We start from the raw sequence: 26,810 nt of genomic DNA on the forward strand, positions 1-26,810 counted from the left end.
TTTACTGAAATAATAAAGAACCTTGAGTCCCGTGGGATAATTCGTCCAGTCCACAGCACCTTCAATAATCCTGTGCTGGGGATTTTGAAGCCAAATGGCCAGTGGAGACACTGTGGTGACCTTAGGGAGCTCAACAAACGGGTCCATACTCCCGATGTCCTCTTCCCTACATTGACCAAGGTCTGGCCCAGATCCAAGGGTCACAGGTATTCACTGCAATTGAACTGACCAATGGGTACTGGACTGTACCTGTCAGTAGGGAGGACCAATACAAGCAGGCTTTCACCTTCAGGGGACAGCAGTACACATAGACCCGGACTCCCTTCGGATACATCAACTCCTGCAACAAATTTATTATTTTGCTACATAAGGCCATGCCCGACCTGTGTGAAAGGGGTAACCTGGCCTATGTAGATGATGTTTTAGTCAAAAGCTCAACTGTGGAGGAACACACAGCAGAGATCCGTTATGTTCTGACACAGTTGAGGGCCGCCGGAGCAAAACTCTCCTTTCAAAAGGCAGAGTGGTGCAGAACCTGTGTCAATTTCTTGGGGCATCAGATTACTCCTCAGGGTCTCTGTCCCCAGGAAAAGAGAGTGGAAGCATTCCAGAAAATAAAAGACCCCACAACTCTGCGAGACGTAAGGAGCCTCCTTGGACTAACTAATTAAAGCAGAAAGTTCATTGAGGACTACACAGAGATCACAAGACCCCTGATTCATCTTTTGAAGGGGGGGGTCAAGTGGGAGTGGGGTCCAGAACAAGCTGAGGCAGTAAGACAACTCAAAATAAGCCTCTCACAAGCGCTTTGCCTAGCTTACCCTGTCAAAAACAAGTTCTTCTTGGAGACAGGGTTCTCAAATGCAGGCATAACTGCAGTATATACCAAAAGCATGACAAGGTCAATAAAGTAATCTCCTATGCGAGTGAAACTTTATCCCCTGTGGAGGAAAAATTCAACGATTGTGAGAAGGCACTCCTGGCGACGGTGTGGGCATTGAAGAATTACCACCCGTTTATCCAGGGGGAATACGTTATAGTGGAGACTCCACACCAGCCTCTGCAATATCTCCAAAGTGACAGAATCCCGGCCGGAAATGTGAGTAATTCCCAAATTACTTCCTGGATTCTGTCAATGCAAGGCTTTCCAAAACAAGAAGAGTCCCCTCATGCAAGGTCTGGCTGACTTGCATGATTGTGCCAGAGAAAACTGTCTTGGGGACGAATGTCTTAAAATCAGGGACAACATGGAGGCATACCTTAATTCCCCACACCAAGTCTATGACGAAGACCAGTGTTAGGGAATGCCCACTGTCTATGTGGATGGATGCTCCTACCATGTTGACAACAACGGGAAAAAGAACCTGTGGTTGGCGTAGGGAATGCATGGGTGAATGATGCCCCAGATGCCCTCCGCTGGGTACAAAATCGGTCCCCAAAGTCGTCAAGTGGCAGAGTTGATGGCTGTGCATCAAGCCATCCTCATGGCTGTCCGACACCAACTCCACGAACTGGTCATAATCACAGATTCCGATTATGTATGGAACGGGTTCGGTGAGCACCTGGTTAATTGGAAAACCAGAGGCATGCTATGTGCTAATAACAAACCATTGAAACATGGGAAATAAATCCAAAATATTGATGATCTGGTCCCGTCGAATGGGATGACCATCTACTGGAAAAAGATCAAGGGTCATTCTAAAGTAGAGGGACCACACAAAACTGGAAATGACCTAGCTGATTAGCTGGCCAAAACTGGAGCCATCCAAGGGAATCTACTTGAGATCGAGTCTCTATTGGGGGAATCCAGGTCACTGCTATCACTAGGTACCAGACACATGCTCACAATGAACTCTCAACTGCACAATGGATTAAGGAGACCCCAGATCCTGATTTGATTACGGCTCAAAAAGGGGATCCAATAATTGGTAAGTTTTATCAACACATTGAGGACCCTGAGAAATTTCCCCTGACAGATATCGATTACATAGGGAAAGAGGACCTCAGGGTGTTGATTAAATGTCCAAAAATGTTCTGAATCCAAGACGGTTTATTGGTAAGGAGATCCATAGCTGGCCTTGACCAGTGGGTGGTCCCCACCTCATTCCGAAGCCTGATGCTAAGTAACGCCCAGGATGCGGCCACAGCTGGTTTCATATGACACTAGAAATCTTAAGAGAGGTTGCATACTGGTTACGCATGGTGCAGGACCTCGCCAATACTTAAAGGGGTGCCTTGTGTGTGCACAATTTCAGCCAACATCCCTCACATCCCTCACACACTGTGCTCCCCTCCAATAGAGGCGGATGGCACTGCCTTGGTCAGATTTACAAGTCGATTTTATCGGGCCCGTGATTCGCTCCTCTAGGGGGAACAAGTACATGTTGACCGTAACATGCTTGTTCACTAAATGGGTGGAATGTCTCCCGGCCCCAAATTGGAATGCAGAAATAGCAGCTCACCTGATGATCAACCACTTCTTCTCGCGTTTTGTACTACCCCAAAGGATCGAGTCAAACCGAGGTAGCCACTTCATTAGCGAAGTGATGACAAAGATGTGGGAGATACTTGGGGTCAAAAGGAAACTACACATTGCCTACCGGCGAGCCTCTAGTGGTGGATTTGAGACTTACAAGACAATTGTGAGCATATTAAAAAAGTTTGTGGCAGATTCTGGGCCAAGTTGGGAGATTTGATTACCTCTTGTCCTGATGGCCATCAGATCTACCCCTTCTTCGGCAACTAAAATGTCACCGTTTGTGCTGATGACTGGACGAAGAATGGTGCTTCCCCAGCATCTGTTCTACAGAACCCAAGATAAATGCCTCCACAACTCATGAGTATGTTGAGAATCTGAGAAAAAACCTTCAACATGCTTTTGCCTATGCTCAGCGGAATCTAAAAAGATCTGCAGACAGTATGAAGACCCTCTATGACCTGAAGACAACTAGAAAAGAATACCAAGTAGGAGACCAGGTCTACGTGTACAATTTCCAAAGGAACCTGGCCAAACAGCGCACATTTCTTCCTAGCTGGCGGGGTCCTTTTGAAATTGTAGACAGAATCTCACCAGTCGCCTTCAAAATCCATATACCCAAAGGCAGTTTGGCAGAAGGGGAAGATAAGTGGGTCCACATCAACCAGCTGAAGTTTTGCCATCCTAGGCACACTCTGCAGCAACTAGAGGATTCATCTGGAAACCCAGAGGGGGACATTCCAGCTCCCTAGAAAATTCCAACTGTAAAAACCATTCTATCTGTTATAATCAGTAATAATTATAAGCGGGAAAGATTGTCATTCATATGTCAAATATATGCGTCTGCCCCACTACATGAATAGTGGTGGGGAAATGTCCACAAATATGTTCAGTTTTGCCATCATAGGACTGAAACCATGGATGCTAAACACCAAGGAGGACCACTCGGGGACCGGAAGGAAAGACCCAAGGAGCCGGGGTATCGCTCCACACTTCCATCGGGAACCGGCGAGGAGAAACTGTCGATCCAGTACTGATGGGAGAAGCAGACAAATGTTTCCCACTTGGACCAAAAAGAAAAACTGAACATCCCAATCTCCCGACTTCCCCTTGACGGGCAGTCAAACGTCAAGTCGCGAGGGGGGGGCTTTGTGGGATGTATTAACCCACTTATACTCTGCCCTGCGGCATCACTGTGTGCTGACGGTGCAAGAATGATCAAAATGGCCGCAAAACCCCTGGCTGCGCTGAAAGCTATGGAAATCTTGTTCTACAAAATACAGTAAGATGGCTGCCAAATCTACCATGCATGTTGTCAGTGGTGGAACGGAGAACACACTGCTGAAACTTGTCACTGGGCTGCCCAACCAGTAAAAATGGAGCCTGCATGAAAAGCAGTGCTTTACTGAAAAAAATCTGAAATCTTGCATTTAAATCCTTTTTCTTGGTTGCTGAAAATACACAATGCTGGTCCAAAACACCCACAAACATCCAATCTTCTTGCTGAATGTCACATTTTACTGAATTCAAGAAATCATTTTGAAATTGCAATTTCCTGGAAAGCTAAATTGGTCATCAAAACGCCCACAGCAAGAGTTTGCCTGCCTGTGGGATCTGTCAAAACCTGGGCGCAGTACCAATGGCCACGTGAATGACTGTTTTCAAAAGCCTGCTTTAAAACTGTAAACTTGTACCATTAAGATCTAATGTCTGAAAGCTAAGTGACCAGTTATCAAGAGTAACCTAGGTTGTAACTATTTAAACTTCATGGTTTAGGGTCTGGAATCAATGTTCTTGCTGCTTGTTTTAAAATTACCAGTTTATTTAAACAAAGAAAATTGCAACCAAATGACATTTTAATTTAAGCCTGATTCCAAGCCAAACCACAAACAACTACCCCCACAGGGGCCAGGCACCTCCCTTCTGCTCTCTAGACCAGGAACTCACACCCTTGTGATGATTAAGAGGGGAGGAGAACTTGGGCTGCTGTGGGAAGAGCACAATGCACTTCCTCCAAGGCAAGGAAATGCTAATCAGGAAGGATCATAAATGGCCGCTGCCAGAAGGAAGGGGGCAGAGATTGCTCCTGAGCTGCAAGAAGAGGAAGAAGGCGGGGACAGACAACCTTTTGTTGATTCACAATGGACAAAAAGCATATTTCTAAAAAGACTGATAATTTACTGTATATAATTGTAAAAAAATATGTAAACCCCGGACATCTGAACCTAATTTTTGGCTGTACATTTTAAGAGGAGCCAGAACTTGCTTATGCCCATATGCAATGCGCACTGTTGTACACATTTTTAGATAAACTAGATATTGTGTTCTGGCCCAAAAGGGCAGAATTCTGTCAAAAGCTGCCACAAGGTCCTACGATGACGGGGCTTGGAAGAGCATTTTCTCCACAAAATATGTGATCTAGAAATGTTATTGTTATAAGGCTTGCAAAATTGTAAATATGTATTATACTAAAAGTAGATTTCATGTTCAAAAGTCAAGGGGAGGATTCTGTGACTCATAAACCCACATCATCATGGTTCTATACTCCAATCAAGGGAGAGGGGATATTCTAACCTATAACCAGCCTAGGGGGCACACTTAGGATAATCCAGCCTACACACCCCTTTATCAAATGCATAAATAGAGGCAGCTGAGGACTTAGAAGGACACACAGATTCACTCACTAACCGACTGCTGGCGCAGCACCCTGAAGGAGACCCATCCATATTCCTTGCTCCAGACTCCAGAAACTTGGCAAGGAGAAAGGCCCATTCTAAAGCTGAACCATTCTCAGCTTGGCCTTAAAATTCCAGAAACCAGAATTTACCCCAGTCATCTCAGGGGAACCAAAGAACAGCCAGGCTTTGCTGTAACTACTTTCCTGCTAAAGAATCATTACCAGAATCCAAAGACCCACTCCAGTAGTGCCGTGCTGTGACCAGGTATCTGTGAACCAGAGCCATTGCTGACCCAGTCCAGTCCGGTGTGCCCAGCAGCCTGTCCGAGTCCGGTGTGCCCAGCAGAATTTCTGAGCAGAATCCTTGATCTTGATGGACCAGAATTCCTGCCGGTTCCGTTCAAAACATTTATAGTGAGTATTCATAGAATAGGACTGTGTCACTAGCCCATGTACTGCCCATAGTAATCCCTACCTAAATCCATCCTATCTTGTCTTTAGAACCTGCTTTGTTAGAAATCTTGTTGAATTGCCTGAACTCTCTATGTTATCCCTAATGTCTTCCTTCTGTACTAGTAGTGTTAAACCTATCTTTGCGCTGATATATTTCATCTGAAGAAGGGAAGCTCCTCGGCAGTCAGTCGACTTGATCCAGAGGTGCCCTGGTCTAGTGGCTGTGCTTCTGTGTGATATTTGCTTCTTCATAGTCTCCCCTAGTGTAAAGAAATCCTGTTTGTCTTATGAAAGCACATCACTGTTTTTCCAATTTTACGCCTGTTGAAAAAAACGACCTCCACGAAAACGTCCATAACTTTCTCACATTGTATGCTAGAATCAGAATTCAAACATCTGCTTGTAGCTAACATTCTCAGCTTTCCAAATCCTTATAGTTCTCCCGCAATTGTGATTACCAGGCATGGAAAAGTTTGCCACACATTTTGTTTTAGGTAAAAATCTATCACGTGTAAAACAGCTTTCTATTGCACCCGACCTCAAATTTAAGTTTTCACATTGCTCCTGTGTGTTTGTCTACTACCATATAAAGCGGCTCTCATTAGAATTTAAACAATTTCAGTGATTTAAACCATATTTAGTGTTTTACCCAATCCATTCTTCAGATAAATTTAAAACCATTTTGACAGTATGCCAATCATTTCTGTTTCTCTCTGGTGTGTTGCTGGAGAGGAAATTCAGATTGACATTTTTTTTGTTTGAATTCTGCATTCCTGAAACCTGTTCTCTCTCCTCCTATCTCTCTACATTGCATATTGAGGGGTTGAGGGGTGTGCAGGGGGAAACAGTAACCACATTGCCATATGATCTGAACATACACCCACTAAATTATTATTGCTGTGCTGCATTGTTTTGCTCATTATTACTCCTTGTGATTAAAGAGATTGCTTAGTGTGACATCACCCCATTGGTGATCATTGTATTCCCATTAAAAATAGTGTGATTATATTGTGAATATATAAATAAATATTTTAACTTTGCAAACCAGCCTAATTCCTAGTTCAGTGTGACCGGGGGGTGGGGGTGGTTCCAAGAGATGGTCTTGATTTGAGTGGTACATCATTCAGAATAAAAGAACTTTGAGACACAAATAAATAAATAAGGATTTCAGTTATGCATTGCACGCTAGGCATTGACTTAGGTGAAGTGCCTGATTGAAATCACTTACAGGGATCGCGCTTAGAACCTCTGGGTATTTAAGCGCATTATAAATATGCAAATAAGACAAAAATAAATAAAGTAACAATTACGCAACCATTCCTGTAACAGCGCATTGAGGCGCGCGGGTTGTGTGAGCGCTTTAAAAATGCAAATAAATAAATATAGGATGCAACACACAAATAAATGTCCTTTGACATAGATCTAACAAAAGTCTGAAATGTATCAGTAGAAAAATCTTACTCTGCATTGACTGAAGATATGTCATATGAGCCTGAAACTAAATCCCACCATCAACACTGCTTCCATTCCTACTGGATTCCAAAATCACAGGTTTGCTAGGAAAGTTTCAAACCAAAGACATCTTCACCAAAGAGAATGTATGCCTAGAAAATCAAGGCATGTTAGAGGTGGACGTTTAAAATAAATATCAAACCAAGATTATACAAGGACCCTCTCCGCCCCCATATAATGAACATTCCAGATACCCTGTGAAGGGAAAACTTTAAAAAGCAATCCAAAAGAAATTAACTGCCGAGAATTTCACCTGGTTTCACATACTTAACAGTGTCTTTAAAGGACTGACATTTAAGTCTAATTCTCAAATGAGCCCATGTGAAACCCTAGATTGTAATGAGTTATGAGAGAAAGAATAAGTCTCGGTTGCCCATCAAATCATGAATGGAGAGTGCTCCCTCTCTAAAGGCAAGGTAAAATGTCCCTAAGAACTGGGAAGACAATTAGGATAAGTGCCAGAATCAGCCTGAAGAATGAACATAAAGCAAGCTATGACCATTAAATAATAATAACTCAGTCCTAGTTGTGTCTTGTCAAAATAAAAGGGCCTATACTAATACATATAGTGCCAATCCTTACCTCTACATGTTACTCAAAGAAAGATGTGTTCACAAAATGATATGTCAGGATGTTCAGGCCATTGGCCTCCCTTCCCCAAGTTTTCAGAGGGCCTGAAGCGACAAATAAACCAAAAGTTATTTCTTCTTTCAGATTTCACAAGTACTCAATTTCGTAGGTGATACACCATTCACCCCAGGTCCTGTTCAGCCAGCCTCAGATCCTTTTAACACAACATTCTTCACCTTGGATCCCCATCATCCAGGCCCAGATCCCCTTTAAACAATGTATGTACAATATTCTTTCTTGGGTGACTCACAGTTCACCCAGGATACCCCTCTGCCAGGCTCAGACCCTTTTAAACACAATTAGTCTCCCTCAGCGGGGTTCAGACCAATTTCAATTTCACGTGTGAATTCGTAACACAAACATTTTAACACAAAGCTCTTAGCTGATCTCCCTCCGCTGGACTTGGACCAACTTCATTTACTTTCTTTATAGTCATAATATCGAAGACTTTTGGATGTGCCCAGGGTTTTGCTAGACCCATTGCAGGATAACTTCTATTTCACAATTCCTTTTCTTGTAACATTTGCCACCTATCAGTCGCATACCTAACAGAGACTTTCGAATGAGCAACCACATGGTGCGGGACCGCTCTGTCTATGGTATCATATCTTGGCTTTAAAGTTCAATCACTCAGCAGTTTTATCATATTCGTGTTGCTTGCCACATACACTTTATACACTGTTTTTTTCAGTTTTCACTATACAATGTTGCTGCTTGCAACTTTGGCTTCAACACAGACCAGTTTGGTATCAGTCTCCCCAACTCACCGCTGTGCTGACTTTACCGGCGCTGCTTTGTTGTAGGAGCCATCTACAATACCATGGTGGCAAACGATCCTCCCCACCTTGACTATCGAAGCAGGAGAGACCCGGGTACCTCCGACACACAATGCAGATTTGTTCAGCTTTGATTCCGGGTCTTATGTTTCTTGAAAGTAATGGTCTTTCTCTGAAAAAGTCAAGGGCACTTTCCTTCTTGTAACCCTCTTCGGTCTTGTTGTCTTTCTCCTTGCGTTAAACTTCCACCTTGGAACTGCTGCTTCCTCGTGTGCTTTGTCTTCCTCAGAGTGTGCTTCCATGTTCCGCCTTTTACCCATGTGGGGAAGAGTGATGGAAGTCAGGTGTGTGTAATGATCAGTAATTGCCTGACTCTGCCTGACCATTATATTGGGGCATGTCAGGTATACAGCTCGGGTGTTAGTCTGTTTTCTCTCACAGTGAGCTGTCCGTGAGAAAGTGTTCATGTTAGAAAAAGGGGAGTTGAGTTCCTAAATATCCTACCTAGTAGGTGGGCTAAAGGTGTTACATGGAAGTGGATACCACGTCTCGCCATCCGGTGTCCCACTTCCGCTCCCTGTGGACCCCTCACACAGGTGATCCTCCCACACTGGTCCACCCCAGGAACTGGATCCAAAAACGATGACCGTGTCCTGGCCACCTGGATTACAGATCCCCGGGAACTAACGGGTGAGACAACTTAATGTTTCTCACACAGCGAGTGTCACAACTTTTTGAACTGACTATTCTTTGATGCGGGCAGATGGGCTGATCTGGCGGTTGGTCAAGAACAAAACCTGGAGTTCCAGCGCGGTGGTTGTGCGGTCTAGCAGTCATATTCCGGCTAAAGTGTGTGGCCTCGGCAGGAATTTTTTCTTGAGGATGATGAATTCACTGCCAGCTATCAACTGTGTCTTAATGGCCACCTCGTTGAAATATTTGTGAAACTCATTGTTTCACCTTTGCTCTCAGTCGCATTACAAAATTGTCCATCGTTTCTCCTGGGAGTAGTCTGATGGTGTGAAACACCTGATGCTCATAGTCAAAGTTTTTGTGGATGGTGAAGTGTTTACCCAGATGCATTTTACAATGCGGGAAGTTTGGATATCATGTATCTGACCTGGGAGTCTGCGGTGAAGGTGAGCAGGCCTGTTATACTTTGATCATCTTGCAGGCCCAGTGCGGCAGGAATACATCAGACTCCTTGATCCTTCTGGACCATCTTGGTGTCTGTAATATCAAAAAGGGAAAAGCGTGGGCACCAAGAGGGGTCCCTCACCTGTTGTGCTACAGGCACTGAGGCCGGGGACGGATCTTGATCTCCCATGTTGATGGCGTGGGACTTGGTTGTTGGACAGCCCGCATATGTTATCTAGGAGAGCTTGGTGTTTGGAAGTTTGGGTTGCTTGGCTGTTTTCGTGTCTTGCTTTGGTCGCAGTGAAATGGCGGATGGATACACCCGCTGGTTTGGAGCAGAGTTAGTTGGCCCAGGGTATATCATGCACCTAGAAATTGCAGTACTCATGTGCCAAGTCTAATTTTTCCCTATTGCATTGTCCATGTCCACTCAAAACATGTCAGAGTGGTGGCCCGTATATAACATGACTCTTTTGAAGCATCCATAATCAAAGCTCCATATCCAAGCTCCTTTGAATCCCGTATAATATTTTTCCATGACTTAAACCCATTTGCTTGTACACATGACCATCTACCTCCTTTCATTTAAAAACTCCAACATCTTTCAAGACTATTTGGAGCCCACAATTACGGTATAGCTCAAGTGTCATGGTATTCTCACCCATGAAAATACTTGAATTGACAATTTTCCAACACTTTTAACTCATCTTTTCCAAATGACCTCCCAGTGATAGGTGTTTACAAATATTTGAATGGACGCACTTTGCCGAACACTACCTCAACGTACTTACCACCCGCAAACAATGCCTCCAATCATTCAATGATCTTTATTAAATCCTCTTCAACCACGCAAAGCACTTCCAAAACAGGTCAGACCTAAGGGCAAAATGAATCCCCACATCTTTGACAATGCTTTTGGTGCCAAAGCACACAACCTACTATATGACACACACCACCCACTTCTACTTCACAACCTGCCACCATCACAAGTATTTTAGACTAGATTACCAACAAGTAGCATACCCTCAGTTACCCAGAATCTAGAAGGCAACGGTTTTCTAAAAAATTGGTAGACTTGAAACTGGAACTAAATAAAAAATACAAACATAGAGAAAGTGCAAAACATTTAACAATAAAGACCCGAAGAAGGGCCAATATTGTTACTTCTTCAAAATCACACAAGTGAAGATGGTCATCTCTCTCAACTCTTTGACGAGGCAACAAATAAACCTAACAAGGTCTTCAAATTATTTGCACATTTTCAAACACCACCTCGCCATTCTCTCACAATGATCCAATCTCTAGAATGGTTTATCAAGATGCAGGACTTTATTACAACCAAAACTGCCAACATAAAAGACAATACAGCTGTCCCTACACATTTATTCCCTGCTTTTACATCCTCGCCTTCCTCCACTTAATGCAACGTATCAACTTTCATGATCAACTGACCCATACCCCGCTTCCATTAAGAGGTTAGTCAAATTTTCGGTCCGTCCACTTTACAAATGGGCAATCTAATTTCTCTCTGGGATTCTTCCCAGTGAATCTTTTATATTCATTGTGTTATATTTTTATTGGTAAGCAAGGGAGGAACCCAAATAAATCTTCTGTTTGAGTAATTAAGGATCGATGCAGGAATGTTGATGGTGGGGGGTAAATCAAGGTCTATTGATGTTGGTAATATGAAGCAAGCTAAAGCGCATGGCAGGCAATTGCCTAAAAAATGACCCGGCCTTTGCAGAATCAATCACATTTCAAGCATTTAAATGTATGTTGCCACATTTTCTATTTCTTAGGTTACGTGAATGAGGCTGGTTATAGTACCTTAGTGCATGGGTAGTTGGGAGAAGCCAAAAAGAGTCATGTGTAAAGAGGACCATCGCAAGGGTGCCTACTTATAGGCGAGTTCAAGAGAAGTTGTGCTGTGGGTGATTTTATAGGACAAAGGTATTCTTGTAAGGCTCCCATATGAAACCATCAGCATCTCTTCCCTTTTCAAAATGCCATATCCTCCTGATGTTGTATCACAGGGGAGAATGATCGAATAATCAATTGCTGTGATGTCACGGCACGGGCATATGACATTATCTCTTATTCCTCGTGTCCCCTAAGTCCCGGAGGGAAGCAGAGAAGACCCATTGCCCCACCACATCATTCGCAGATCCCCCGCCTGCCACCGCTCTTCTCCACCGGCAATTCCTGCCAATGAAGGGGGGGGTCAGGTGGGGACATTCACAAAATGCATATGGGTAGCTTTCAACTAAATGGTCTATGCCCCCACAGCATTCTGAGTGGCATCATAGACAACTCAACCTTTGGTGTTGGTATCTGTCAGATGTCTTTGGTGATCCCCCTAGTGGAATATATCGCCATAGTTGATGACTACCCCTCTACAATCCCATCCTACATATATGAATCTCTTAGAAAGTGTGCGCATTCAGATAGAGCATGTGCACCGCCATACTGTTGCTGCCAGCCAAAATTGGGGGAAACTGCATTGCCACCACTTTTCTTAACACCACGGAACTTGTAATGAGTCCCAATGACAAACACACAAATATGGTAACCCCATTCCCTCAGATGTTATCCTCACCCACGAGTCAAGTCAAACAACCTGAATGGAGTAATGAACCAGTATTTCTTGATGGCCTTTCAGCTGCAAAAAGAACAGCTGGCCTATCCCCCCCTAATGAAAACGGTTTCATTCTTCTAGTCGTGCAGCATTTTAGATACAAATATACAATACAAATAACTATTCAAAATTACATAAGAGTCCAGGGGAACTTCTTTGTCAATTTCTTAGATGTGACATCATCGGGTGCCCCATACACCCTGATAACAGGTCTCTAGTATCCATGAGGCCCAGGAAGGCTCTCACTTCTGTCTGAGTGGTGGGGATATCCCGATCCATCACTTCCTGGGCTTTGGCCTGGAGAGAATTTTTTTTTTAATGATAGATCATGCTCTGGGTGAAGTTCCTTGCTATAGGTTCTGTGCATGGGTTAAGGCTTTTCCCGGGCATTGCCTGTCCTCGCAGCACAAGGCAAGCCAGTAGATAATCAGCTGGCAGACAAGTTGGCCAACAACAACACGCCGTGTTCCATGCCGTGCTTGGGCCCGCAGAATACAGTGAAGTGACACCATCTGCTGCCTGGGCTTTTCATTTACCCGAACATCTTGATGGTGTGAAAAACAAGCAGAGGGCTCCAGCAATATGGTCACTGGCCACACTGAAAAGCGGCGCCGATTCGCGCCATATGTTGCCTCACATGTTTAGCCGCCGGCAAATTGGAGAAATGAGGCCAAATTGAAACTCAAAAAAGCAAATCAATTACAACCGTCAATCTGTTTGCAAGTCAATCAGCAGAAGAGTATGCTAAATGGTCTTTCTGTTTAAGGCCTGCATTTTTTTAATCTGTTTTTTATATAAGCAGTGGGCTTTATTAGAGTCGACATGAACCGCCTTGGTAACTCGATGTACTGCGATTCTGCGCTGAGATATACAAGTCCAAGGTTTGACCTGCAGCAAGGCCGACTCCACCTTTCATCCATCCTTCTGAAGTTGATAAAATCAACATCATTTTGTTGGTTGGTAACAGCGCCCATTTACCTGCACCTACTGTGCTAAATGTTAAAAGTTGTTATTTACATAGCGCTTTCCACAAAGCGCTGCACATACAATTAACATCCAACTCAGGAGGATGAAAGGCTGGGCTGGCCTTGCCGTGATTTAAAGCTTCAACCTGCAGATCACACACAAATTGCCGTGGCGTACGCTCAACCCGCTGAGCTATCTTACTTGCCATTTTCAAACATATGTTTGTGACCACACGCTTTTATTTTTGGGACAGTGCAAAATACGCACGAATCACAGAGTTCCCTATGTCAAAGCGCTAGCTGAATGACTTGCACACGTGCTCATTTGCACGCAGACAAACCTGCTGGTTGGACAAATTGGGTGGGCAGAAAGTGTGTGGAACAGTGAATCTGCAATCATCGGAGTCATGAACCACAAAGAACAAAAAATACTTGTGTACAGCGATGTTCACAAGAAGTGTGCCGAGTCCCAAACTAGAAGACACATTTTAACATTTCGTAGAGAAGAACCACCTTCACCCGTGATACTGTGCCCTCTGTGGTGGGCACGGATACCATTGGATGTTACATGGCACGACTACGACCAAGAGCCCAGTAGTGCTGGCCTCTTGTATTCGTATTTGGGTTTTATGTTAAAATGTTAAATGTTTAAGGTATTTGTACCGCGCGTACCGTCATCAACGGAATTGGTCCCCATGCGCTCTGGCGGATCTGTAAACGGTAAGGTGGGATGGGTTAGTAAGGTGAAGAGGGAGTAGGATAGTGAGAGGAGTGGTGTTCTGTTGGCAGCTTCAACTCGGTATAGAGCGGGTGCTGAGCTTTGGTGCGGGTATTGGATCGGTGTCAGTCCGCGTGTGCTGTTGCTCCGGCATACGTGTTGTTGCAGTGTTGTGAAGTGAGTGCGGCTTGTTGTGCGAGAGATGGTTGTGTGAGTTTTTTGAGTGAGATAAGTATGCAGAGTTTGCGCTTATATTGGTTAGTGGGTTACCTTTAGCATGCGAATTAACGTTCACAGTTTTCTCTAAGTGGGGCACTAGTTGACCTTTACGATCCTATCTAGATGCGGTGCAGGTTAGTGTTTATAATTCTATCTAGGTGTGGGCATGCTAACATTCACAATCTTATCTAGATGCAGTGCAGGCTAGTGTTCACAGTTCTAAGTGTGGTACATGCTAACTTTCAGGTTTCATCCAGGCGCGGGCATGCTATCCTTATGCAGCACAAACCTAGCTACCAAGCAATAGAGAGCTGTACATGCGGGTGAGGGTAACATCTGAGGGAATAGGGTTACAGTGGGCCTCATTAGGACCCTGGCGGAAAGGGATTTACGCCGGCGTAGAGCATGGCGTACCTTTCCGCCTGACTACGAGTTCCCGTAGCGCCATGGTGATATTTTACGCCTGCTTTTTGCAGGCGGAAAAATCCATGGCGCTACGGGACTTGTTGTTAATTACGCCACCGTAATTTACGGTGGCGTAATTAACGCCTTCCCCACTCCCATTATGCCCTATGGGGCAAGAATGGGAATGGGCAAGGGCAAAATGGGGATTGGGGACTTACCGCCCCGCCAAGGTCGGGATGGGGCGGTAAGTCCGCCAACCACCATGGCGGAATTGGCAGCTTAGCGCCATGGACCATGGTGCAAATTGCACCATGGTTCTCCGCCAGGGTCGTAATGAGGGCCAGTATGTGTTGGTTAGTCATGGCGACTCATTCCAAGTTCCGTGCTGTGACGAAAACGGGTGGCACTGCAGTTTCCCCCATTTGTTGGCTGGTAGCAACAGTATTACTGCCATTTTTACTGCACCGTGGACCCATATGTTTGACCTTCAGGTGGAGGATGTTCCTCCAGCATCATGCTGGACCGTAAATCTGCCAATTTACGAACAAATAGCAGTCGGAATTACCAAAGCAGAATTACTGCTCATGGTAAATCTTAAAAAAATCCCCATGGAGCCCATAAATGAGGATTAACACTGCCCATTAACTACTTGTAATGCTGTGGTACATGCACGGCACCTAGTGGTGGTAATGGTAAAGGAGATTAGTGGTAATTCGGCAGATTTACCACCACATTACCACCAAGCCGATTGTCTTGTTCAAGGGGTAAAATAAGTGTTGTTTAACGCACATTTGTTGTTTAATAATTTACATGCATTTTTATTCCATGCACAATTTGCAGAAATAATGGCATGTTATGCAAAGTTAAATTTGCAGAGCACACATCTGCCCTTTACAGTACTTTGTGGCACTAATAATGCTCTTATGCAGTTACTAAATTCCTGAGCTCTCAAGTGAAGTGGAATATCCAAGCATAGGTGAGTGGATGGTCCAGGCAGGGGTTTATAAACATAGCTGCACCACATTCCTGTCTCCTCTCATGAGAGGGTTTTTCCTGCCGGGGTAGCAAAGTGGGTTTTCTGAGTGGTTGATCCTGGAAGGGGTTTGAAACCTAAGAACCCAGTCTGTTTTCTGTAGGAGATGCGTGTTGATCTGTGGGTATCAGATATGGAGCTGGGTTGCGAGTAGGATTTTGTCATGATCCCTGCTTCCAAGGGGTCAGGACTTGCCCCACGACCTTGGAAGCAGGCCCATGACTCTGATCCCAGGAACCAGCCAGTCCCTATAGGGACCCTCTGGACCTTGTCCTGGCGCCAGTGGCGGCAGGCTCATCATGGTGACTGGTCCCGGCACAGGAAGCGCCGGGCTCATATTGGATAAGAGTGCTTGGTGGACCTACCTGTAGCAGACCATGCTGCTTACTTACCAGCTAACTGGTCTCCTGATCCTTCTCTGCCTGGAACTACTTTTTCTGTCTGGGTGGAGCAGGAGCCACTCCCTGGAAGCAGAACACAGGAACTCTTTTAGAAATCTGGAACTCTTTTCTTACCTGGGTGGGGCCATGGAAGGAGATGCCTAAGCACTACAGAAGGCTATTTAAACCACACCCGATTGGTTTCACGTGCTTCGCTTTATTCTGCATCTGCAGCAGGACGCTCACCGTGTCAGCTCCAGGAAACCTCCAGCTCCAGATCCTGTGAACACGAAATAACCTGCTGGAATCCAATCTGCAGTCTTCTTCAGTCTTCTGCAGCTCCTGCAAAACAAAGGCACAGGTTAGGTTAAAGTAAAGGCAGTGAATCCACTTACCTAATCCAACGGCAGCATCCAAGGCGCCTTTTTCTGCCTTTCTCTTCCGGCATCCGACATCTGCAAAGAGAGAGAACATCGGTTAGTAATATTCAACTACAAGTTCTGCTTACCTGTGTTACGCCCGTTCCAACTCAGCTCGCGCTGCATTCCGGCACCTGCAAGGCAAGATACATCGGTTAGTAACGCTTAGTTACAAGACTGCTTACCTGTGTTATGCTCGCTTTCAATCTGTTCGCGCTGCACCTCAGCACCTGCAAAGACAAAAGAGACATTACGGAGCATTCTCCAGCGCTAGTGCAGTCTTTCTACTTACGTGCCATTAGAAGGATAATCTTCATCGTCACAGCATCTGAAAAGGGAAAGACATAGACTTTACAGACTTAAGACTTTTGAAAGAGAAGAAAACAAGGCAAAAGGAACTTTAATACTTACAAGGCACGCTCGTGTATTAACGGCGTCTTCGCTCTCAGCAAATCCTCTGCTATCAAGAGGCAGAGCTCGCATCCAGTGAAGCAACTGGATCCAGCGCCCCTGCATAAGACGCAGGATGGAGAGCCCGGCATTTACCTATATAAGGTAAGCGCAATATCAACCCAGTTCCACGGGGAAAGAAAGGGCGAGAGGGGCTAGGAACTTTCCGAACCTTCCAAACACTAATACCTTGGTTTACCCTTGCAGACATCTCTCTCTTCAGCTTAAACTGTCGGTGGGAAGGGGGCCCAGTCCGGGAGCAAAACGAACCCTGCGCCTAACACTGAAGACAGTATCCTCGCCAGATCAAGACCCGCGCCTCCGGGGGAACCAGGTGAGCGTTACAGAACGCGAAGCCTTACCACAAAATTCCCGCCCAGGCGCAATGGAAACTTCAGACACAGACCATTTGGCCCAATTACTCGGGGAGTTGAGGGCGGAAGTACACGCTGCACGTCAGGAAACAAATGCCCTAAGGAGGGAGTTAGTGGTCTCCAAAGAGCGAACAGACGATTTGGCTAAACAATTGCTGCAAGCCCAAGCTGGACAAACTCCTCTACCAACCCCAAGTGGGGGCCACGCTCCTCCAGCTTCCTCGAATCCGGTACAAATCAATCTACCAGGAAATATACCTTTGGCTCCGCCCGAACGCTTTTCAGGTGATTCAAAAAGGTTTGCTGTGTTCTTCAATCAATGTCGCTTGCACTTTTTGTGCAGACCCGCCGCTTTTCCAACGGACCAGGCTAAAGTGGCCTTCGTGCTCTCTTATCTCAGTGGCAGTGCCGCAGATTGGTCTGTTCCTTTAGTGTCTCAAGATGACCCCATTCTCCATAACTTCCAGGACTTCCAAGCCAGTATAGAGAAACTGTTCGCAAGGCACTATCAGGGACAGGCCTTGGACAATGAACTTCTTTCACTACGACAGGGCAATCAAGATCTTCTGACTTATATTGCATCATTTAACAGACTAGTGGTGGAAACCGGATGGCCGGAGGATAAGAGGATCACACTGTTTTACAGAGGTCTGCGTGGGGAATTAAAAGACGATCTGGCTCAAGTGGTAAATCCTCCACAAGACTGTTCCGAATATATCGATCTGGTAGTGCAATTGGATCATCGACTACAGAATCGGAAAGCCGATCGATCCAGATTTGAAACCCAACTTTTTTCAAGGCCGCAAAGTTCTACGAAAGGAACTGATTCCGTGGAACCCATGCAAATAGGGGGTGTAAAAGGACCTTTAACCCAAAAGGAGAGGGAAAGGAGGAGACAACTGCGATTATGCCTCTATTGCGGAAACTCAGGGCACTTTCTTCGAGATTGTCCAGTGAAGCCCAAGAAGAAGATAGGAGGGGCGTCTGATAAAGGTACTGAGAATTCTGAGCCGGGAAACGACCTCGCCCGGCAAGTGTAGAGGTCCGTTTGCCGAGCGTTAAAACCAGTTCTTTGACCTCGCATTTCATCATGCCCTTGGTCCTCGTGAGTCCTGAACAACCTAATCGTATGCATGCCATTAAAGCATACATTGATAGTGGCGCAATCGGGAATTACTTGGACTGTGAGCTGGCCGCCAGGATGAATCTATCTCTTTGTCCAAAGACGGTGAAAGACGTCATTACCACCGTGGATGGGACGGAAATAGCTTCCGGACCCGTAACTCACACCACCATGGAAGTAACGTTAGTAAGCCAAGATGGGCATCAAGGGAAGATTGTGTTTGATGTGATCAAGGGCCCTCAGTTCCAAGTCATCTTGGGAGTTCCTTGGTTGGAGAAACACAATCCTCAAATTGATTGGCGAGCAAAGACAATCCGGTTTCCAGAGTGCGCTTCTACCTGCTACCCTCAGCTCTCCACCAAACTAGCTGCAACTGTTTCTGAGAGTCCGCAACTGCCTCCTGAATACCAGGAATTCCAAGATGTCTTTCGGAAAGACCAAGCTAATTCTTTGCCTCCCCACAGATCATACGACTGTCAGATAGACCTGATTCCCGGATCCACTCCTCCGTGTAGTCGGATTTATGCCCTTACTGAACCTGAAAATCTCCACCTAAGGCAATATTTGGACCAGTACCTGGCTAACGGATTCATCCGTCCTTCGAAGTCCCCGGCCTCCTCAGCTCTGTTCTTCGTGCCAAAAAAGGAGGGAGACTTAAGAACGTGTATAGACTACCGTGCCCTGAACCAGATTACAATTAAGAACAGGTATCCATTGCCATTGATCCCAGAACTACTTGACCAAGTCAAAAACGCCTGCATATATACTAAGTTAGACCTCAGAGGAGCCTACCATTTGGTGCGAATAAAGGAGGGCGATGAATGGAAGACGGCCTTTCGTACCAAGTATGGACTGTTCGAGTATCAAGTGATGCCCTTCGGGTTGTGTAACGCACCGGCCGCATTCCAGTTCTTTATGAATGACGTGCTCCGTGAACTCATTGATGTGTGTGTAGTTGTATACATTGACGACATTCTGGTTTATTCGTCCTCTGAGGCAGAACACCGAAAACATGTAACCGCAGTACTGGAGAGGCTCCGCAAACACAAACTTTTTGCAAAATTAGAGAAGTGCGTCTTTCATGTTACTGAGGTCGAATTTCTGGGATTTATTTTGTCACCTAACGGAGTTCACATGGACTCGAGGAAAGTAGATGCAATAATCAAGTGGCCCTCACCATCATCTGTAAAAGGGGTTCAAAGTATGTTGGGCTTCGCCAACTTCTATCGCAGGTTTATTCCAGACTTTTCTCGGGTAGTCCAACCCATTACAGCTCTCCTCAGAAAAAACAAACGTTTTGAATGGTCTACCGAGGCAGAACAAGCCTTTCAGGAGCTAAAGAATAAATTTACCTCCGCCCCGATTTTAAAACATCCCCGCCCGGAACTACCTTACATCGTAGAGACCGATGCCTCCAGCCTTGCTATGGGAGCAGTGCTTTCACAAAGAGATCCAAAAACCAACCAGTTGCACCCCGTGGCGTTTTGGTCTCGCAAATTATCAGCCCCAGAAATCAATTACACCATTACCGATAAGGAACTGTTGGCTATTAAGTCCGCCTTTAAGGCCTGGCGGCATTATCTCTTAGGAGCCCGACACACAGTCACTGTCATTACTGACCATCGTAATCTACAGTATCTTAAATCAGCCAAAGCTCAATCCTCCAGACAACTTCGCTGGGCATTATTTTTTTCCGAATTTGATTTTATAATCACCTACCGACCAGGAAATAAGAATGGTAAAGCGGATGCCCTCTCTCGAATCGGAGTAGAGGAACACATGGTTAACCCCGAGCTCGTACCTATTATTCCTGAACAAAGAATCCTGGGTTTGATCAGCATGCAATCCATTGAAGAAATTGAAACCCAGGTTAAACAACTTGTAACTCCAACGGACATACAAAAATGGCAACTTCGGGGGGAAGACTTCACAGTAAAGGACGACTTATTATACTTCAAGGAACGACTTTATCTACCCTGTACCAGTTTACAAACTCAAGTCATCTCTTGTTATCACGACTCCTTAATGGAAGGACACCCGGGTATGGCCAAGACCTCGGAAAAGGTCAAGCGTCACTTTGGGTGGCCATCTTGGAGAAAAGACATCAGAAACTTTGTCATGTCCTGTGGAGTGTGCGCCCAGAACAAGAGTCCTAAGGAAAAACCAGCAGGCCTCTTACAACCACTTGAAACTCCACCTCATCCCTGGCATACCCTTTCCATGGACTTTATCACCGACTTACCTCCCTGTTCCGGATACAATACAATCCTGGTGATCGTAGACTTATTTTCAAAAATGGCACATTTCATCCCACTAAAGGGGTTACCGTCAGCAGCAATCCTGGCTCGAGAATTTCTTGAAAACATCGTTCGGTTGCACGGCTTTCCTTCAGTTTTAATCTCAGACAGAGGAAGTCAATTCATCTCCCACTTCTGGTGGAGTTGCTGTCGGTTAGCTCAAATTGATGTGAGGCTTTCCACCAGTCACCACCCACAAACCGATGGTCAGACCGAAAGGACCAATCAGACTTTAGAACAGTACCTACGCTGCATGCTGCAACAGACAGGAGGAACTTGGAAGGACATCCTTTGGATAGCCGAGTACGCTTACAATAACTCAGTCCACTCTGGAACCGGAAAGACCCCGTTTTTTCTTTTGTATGGTAATCATCCTCGAACCTCTAACCTGGATCCACCTCAGGATCTTGGAACACCAGCAGTGGACCACCTACATTCAACCATCACCCAAGCCTTCAAGGAAGCTACTACCCACCTTCAAAGGGCCAAGGAACAATACAAGAAAGGAGCAGATCAACATCGAAAGGAAGCCCCTCAATACCAAATAGGAGATCAAGTCTGGTTATCCACCAAATATTTACCCCTAAAGGGACCACGCACCTTTAACCCAAGATACCTGGGACCCTACTCTGTTACTGCCATAATAAATCCAGTAGCGGTCAAGTTGGATTTACCCCCTTGCATGAAAATGCACCCAGTCTTCCATGTTTCACTACTAAAACCTGTTCAACCAGAAACCCGATTGACTAAATCTCCTGAACCTATCCTAGTTGACGGAGAACTTGAGTTTGAAATCAAAAATATCCTGGATTCCAAGATCTCCAAATCAAAACTACACTACCTAATTGACTGGAAAGGCTACGGCCCCCAAGAAAGATCTTGGGAACCTGCAGAACATGTACACGCTCCCCGACTAATCAGGAAATTTCATCGGACATTTCCTAACAAACCAAGACCTCCGGAGAAGTCAACCTTGGGAGGGGCCTTGAGGGGGGGTGCTGTCATGATCCCTGCTTCCAAGGGGTCAGGACTTGCCCCACGACCTTGGAAGCAGGCCCATGACTCTGATCCCAGGAACCAGCCAGTCCCTATAGGGACCCTCTGGACCTTGTCCTGGCGCCAGTGGCGCCAGGCTCATGATGGTGACTGGTCCCGGCACAGGAAGCGCCGGGCTCATATTGGATAAGAGTGCTTGGTGGACCTACCTGTAGCAGACCATGCTGCTTACTTACCAGCTAACTGGTCTCCTGATCCTTCTCTGCCTGGAACTACTTTTTCTGTCTGGGTGGAGCAGGAGCCACTCCCTGGAAGCAGAACACAGGAACTCTTTTAGAAATCTGGAACTCTTTTCTTACCTGGGTGGGGCCGTGGAAGGAGACGCCTAAGCACTACAGAAGGCTATTTAAACCACACCCGATTGGTTTCACGTGCTTCGCGTTATTCTGCATCTGCAGCAGGACGCTCACCGTGTCAGCTCCAGGAAACCTCCAGCTCCAGATCCTGTGAACACGAAATAACCTGCTGGAATCCAATCTGCAGTCTTCTTCAGTCTTCTGCAGCTCCTGCAAAACAAAGGCACAGGTTAGGTTAAAGTAAAGGCAGTGAATCCACTTACCTAATCCAACGGCAGCATCCAAGGCGCCTTTTTCTGCCTTTCTCTTCCGGCATCCGACATCTGCAAAGAGAGAGAACATCGGTTAGTAATATTCAACTACAAGTTCTGCTTACCTATGTTACGCCCGTTCCAACTCAGCTCGCACTGCATTCCGGCACCTGCAAGGCAAGATACATCGGTTAGTAACGCTTAGTTACAAGACTGCTTACCTGTGTTATGCTCGCTTTCAATCTGTTCGCGCTGCACCTCAGCACCTGCAAAGACAAAAGAGACATTACGGAGCATTCTCCAGCGCTAGTGCAGTCTTTCTACTTACGTGCCATTAGAAGGATAATCTTCATCGTCACAGCATCTGAAAAGGGAAAGACATAGACTTTACAGACTTAAGACTTTTGAAAGAGAAGAAAACAAGGCAAAAGGAACTTTAATACTTACAGGGCACGCTCGTGCATTAACGGCGTCTTCGCTCTCAGCAAATCCTCTGCTATCAAGAGGCAGAGCTCGCATCCAGTGAAGCAACTGGATCCAGTGCCCCTGCATAAGACGCAGGATGGAGAGCCCGGCATTTACCTATATAAGGTAAGCGCAATATCAACCCAGTTCCACGGGGAAAGAAAGGGCGAGAGGGGCTAGGAACTTTCCGAACCTTCCAAACACTAATACCTTGGTTTACCCTTGCAGACATCTCTCTCTTCAGCTTAAACTGTCGGTGGGAAGGGGGCCCAGTCCGGGAGCAAAACGAACCCTGCGCCTAACACTGAAGACAGTATCCTCGCCAGATCAAGACCCGCGCCTCCGGGGGAACCAGGTGAGCGTTACAGATTTCCCCATATCCTTGTAGGAGGATTCTAACCGGCCGACCCAGACACTAATCACCTGGTTCTCCCCCTGCTGGGTGTAGGTTGTTGAGGGTGAAGTCTGAAGAACCTGCAAGACCCGCAGCTTTGTCTGGCCTCCCTTGTCCCGTTCCCCATGAATAACTGCCACAATGTTGCCAGCGCAGTCACGTGAGGGATCGTGTGTCTTCTCTCAGAAATGACTCCATCCAGCCGTCCCGGCCATTCCCCACCTGGCACTTCCCTGCTGGATGTTGGCTGTTGAGGGTGCCTCCCGAGGAACCTGGAAAACCTACAGCTTTGGCTGGCTTGAGACCACTCAAGGCTAGTGAGGCTTCCTCCTACGTGAGGCGATGCTGCCGCATTGCTGCCAGAGCAGTCACATCAGGGATCACTCCTTTGGCTTACTCTAACCAGCTGACCTGGCCTTTTACCACCTGGCTGTTGAGGGTGCTGCCTGAGGAACCTGGAAGACCAGTGGCTTCAGTCGCTTTGGAACCTTCCCTGCTCCATCACCCCTGAGACGCCACTGCCGCATTGCTGCTGGCTAGTGAAGGGTCATGTGACTGCTCCCAGGACTTACTCTATCTAACCAGAGAAACCGGCCGTTCACCACACGGCTCTCCCCCTTCTAGATATAGTCTACTGAGGGTGCCACCTGAGGAACCCAGAAGCCCTGTGACTTTGGCTGCCTTGGGACCTTCCCTGCTCCCTCCCCCTGGAGATGCTGCCACCGCATTTCTGCTGGCGCGGTCACTTGAGGGATCACGTCAAATGCACCCATCATATATCTCCATATCCGGAGGGTGTGCTAACCTTGGACTTCCCAATCACAGAGACCCATATAAGGGCATTGCTCCCTACCTGTTTACCCCTGTTTGCATCTAGTAGCACCTGGACCATTATAGTCTTCTCTGCTTCCATCCTATTTTTACTGTATTTCTTCCGTGCCTCTGTCATGGCTCCTATTATCCCTCCCTATTCTTCCTCCTGCTCTTTACTCTTCCTTTCCTCTCTTTACCTGCTCCTCTGTGTCATGCCTTCTTCAATTCCAGAACACCTCTTCTCAAGAGCAGCCTTCTCTTCCTCCTCCCACTGTGGCAATAGATCTGATCTTCTATACCCTCCTCTCTCCTCCTTCCCATCTCATCCTGTTACGATTGACCTCTGGAATGGCCGCACCATTGCAACAAATCTCAATCCTTTCTCGATGTTGTTTTCTGCTTTAACTTCCAATGTCTCTGATGGACCGAGACCTGGGTCTCTCCATCAAACACTATTACCCCTGCTTCCTTTCTCTCCCCCTCACTAACTTCGCTCACTCCTCTCACCTTTGTGGTAGGTACGGGGGAGTAGGTTTATATTCCACTAGGCCTGGTCATTTGCATCTTCCTCCTTTCATCTTCCTGCTTTTCCTTCTGTTGAATCCGGCTTCTCTACTTTTTCGCATCATTATTCCATATTGCCCTCTCTTGACCTTCCTATATAACCTTGATTGTCTCTTCTCTTTTCTTCTCCCTCTGACCTTCTCAATCATCCTTCTCAGTGGGTTCAATCTCCCCCTCACTTCTAATCATTCATCTCTTTCCTTTTTTTCATTCTTAAATCCTTTCAACTGACTCAACTTTCTATCCCCCTCTTTTGTCGCTGGTTCTTCTCTTAATCTTATTTTCTCTTCATTTCCATGGGACACTCTTACGGCTCACCATAGTTGCTCACCTGACCATTGTCTTCTCTCCTTTTCTAGTTATCTCCCTCCTTCTCCTCCTCTAACTACTCCCTCATCTGTCCCAATTATTCTCTTCAATTGCTTTCCTCTTCACCTTCGTAAAACTGAGAGTCACTGGAAGAAATCAGAAATGTCCAAAGACCTTCTCACTCTACCTGCACTCCATTCATCCAATCCTTTTTCTCCTCCCTCGCTGTATCTCTTACTCACCATCCACATTGCTTATTTGAGTTGCGTACTGACCCCTCCCTTTCATCCCCTCTACCCTCCTATGACTTTTACTGATTTTCTCACTACTAAACTCTCAGCACCATTCTGGTATTTTCCCACTACTTCCGTTCCTACAAACACCCCTCCCTCTGTAACTCTCTGTTCTTCTCTCTCACCTATTTCACTTACTGACCTTGATGCTGCTCAATTCATATCCTTATCCTGGGCCAGGCCTATCCTACTGCCTCCCCTCTAGTTCTTCAGGATATTGTCATCAAGGCCTCTGGTTCTCTAGTCTTGAACAATTTCTCGGTTGCCAGTCAAAAGATCGACAGTGAAAGGGTTGACAGGTCAAAGGATCGACACCAAAGGGTCGACAGGTCAAAGGAGCACATTTTTTTTTTTTATATATTTTTTTTTTTTAAGGGGGGTTCCCCCAACCCCTTTTTTTGCTAAAAAACACTTTTTTCCCTAAACGAAAACCTAAAAAAATATATAATTTAAAAAAAAAAATCGATCCTTTGACCTGTCGACCCTTCGGTGTCGACCCTTTGATCTGTCGACCCTTTAGATTCGATCCTTTGACTAGACACCCAATTTCTCTATTCACCCGCCAGGTCATGACCCTCACGGCTCACTATCAGTGACAAGGAGGTTGATGAGAATGTTGTTTCTGGGAAACCGATATTGGAATGATGGAGAGGGATGTTGGAGAAACAACATCACCATCATAAGCTGATTTGGCCTGGTAAGTTCCTTAGAGTTGCTGTGCCTGCGACTGCCACCTCCAGCTGTGGTGTAGTATGCTTTAATGGTAATTATGCTTTTCCATGAGTTCTACCATGTGAAGGTACTCATCTCAGACGTAAGAGTTGTTTTTATCAAGAAATGACTCTCTCAATTTGGGCTCATATCTTCTAAGGAGTGGGTGCCCCCTAAGCTGAGGGAGTGCAGCAAAGCTTAGACGAGTGCGTCAATTTCCCTGAGGGAGTGCGGCAGTAAATCATTTGATAGTATGGAAAACCTGTATGGTATGCATCCTCTTCCTTGCAGAAGTGTAGGCAACATTAGGGGTGTGCTTCCTTCACTCTGGGAGTGGAACATAACTTAGATGACTGCGCCCACCCCCTTCCAAAGTTCCGCAAACATTAGGCATGCACCCACTGCTTTGAGGGGCAGCAGAACAATCAGGTGTGCGCCTCCTTCTTTGTGGCAGCGCTGCAAACGTAGTTGTATGTGTCCCCTTCTCCTACAGGATTGTGGCAACAACGGAATGTTTGGATAGGCCAAACTCCCTTTGAGGTTGTGACAAAAATTAGGTGTTTGGGCCCACAGTGGGAGTGAGTCTTACAGGGGTGTGGCAAAAATGAGGCGTGTGTCTGTTCCCTGTTGGAGTGCAGGAACATCTAGATATGTGTGTCGCCTTGTCTGCAGGAATGCAGAAAAAATAAGGTGTGTGCAACCACTTTTCTCTGGGAATGCTGAAAACATAACGCGTGTGTACGCTCCCTCTGTTGCAGGAGTGTGGAAACATTAGGGATTGTGCCTCTTCCCTTTGGGAGTGCAGCATAAAATGGTACGTGTCAGTCAATTCAGTCACTAAAGTGTAATCTGCAAAGGGGCAAATTGATCAAATACCCATGTGCTACACTGTTATCCTAGGCATAAAACATGAAGCGGGCATATTACTTCCGGGGCTTCAAGCAACTTGTTAAACCTCCTTATAATAGTCACCTTCAAT

The sequence above is a fragment of the Ambystoma mexicanum genome, chromosome 6q (genome assembly GCF_040938575.1).
Source record: "Ambystoma mexicanum isolate Mex_15411 chromosome 6q, UKY_AmexF1_1, whole genome shotgun sequence".
In the NCBI taxonomy this organism is placed as follows: Eukaryota; Metazoa; Chordata; class Amphibia; order Caudata; family Ambystomatidae; genus Ambystoma; species Ambystoma mexicanum.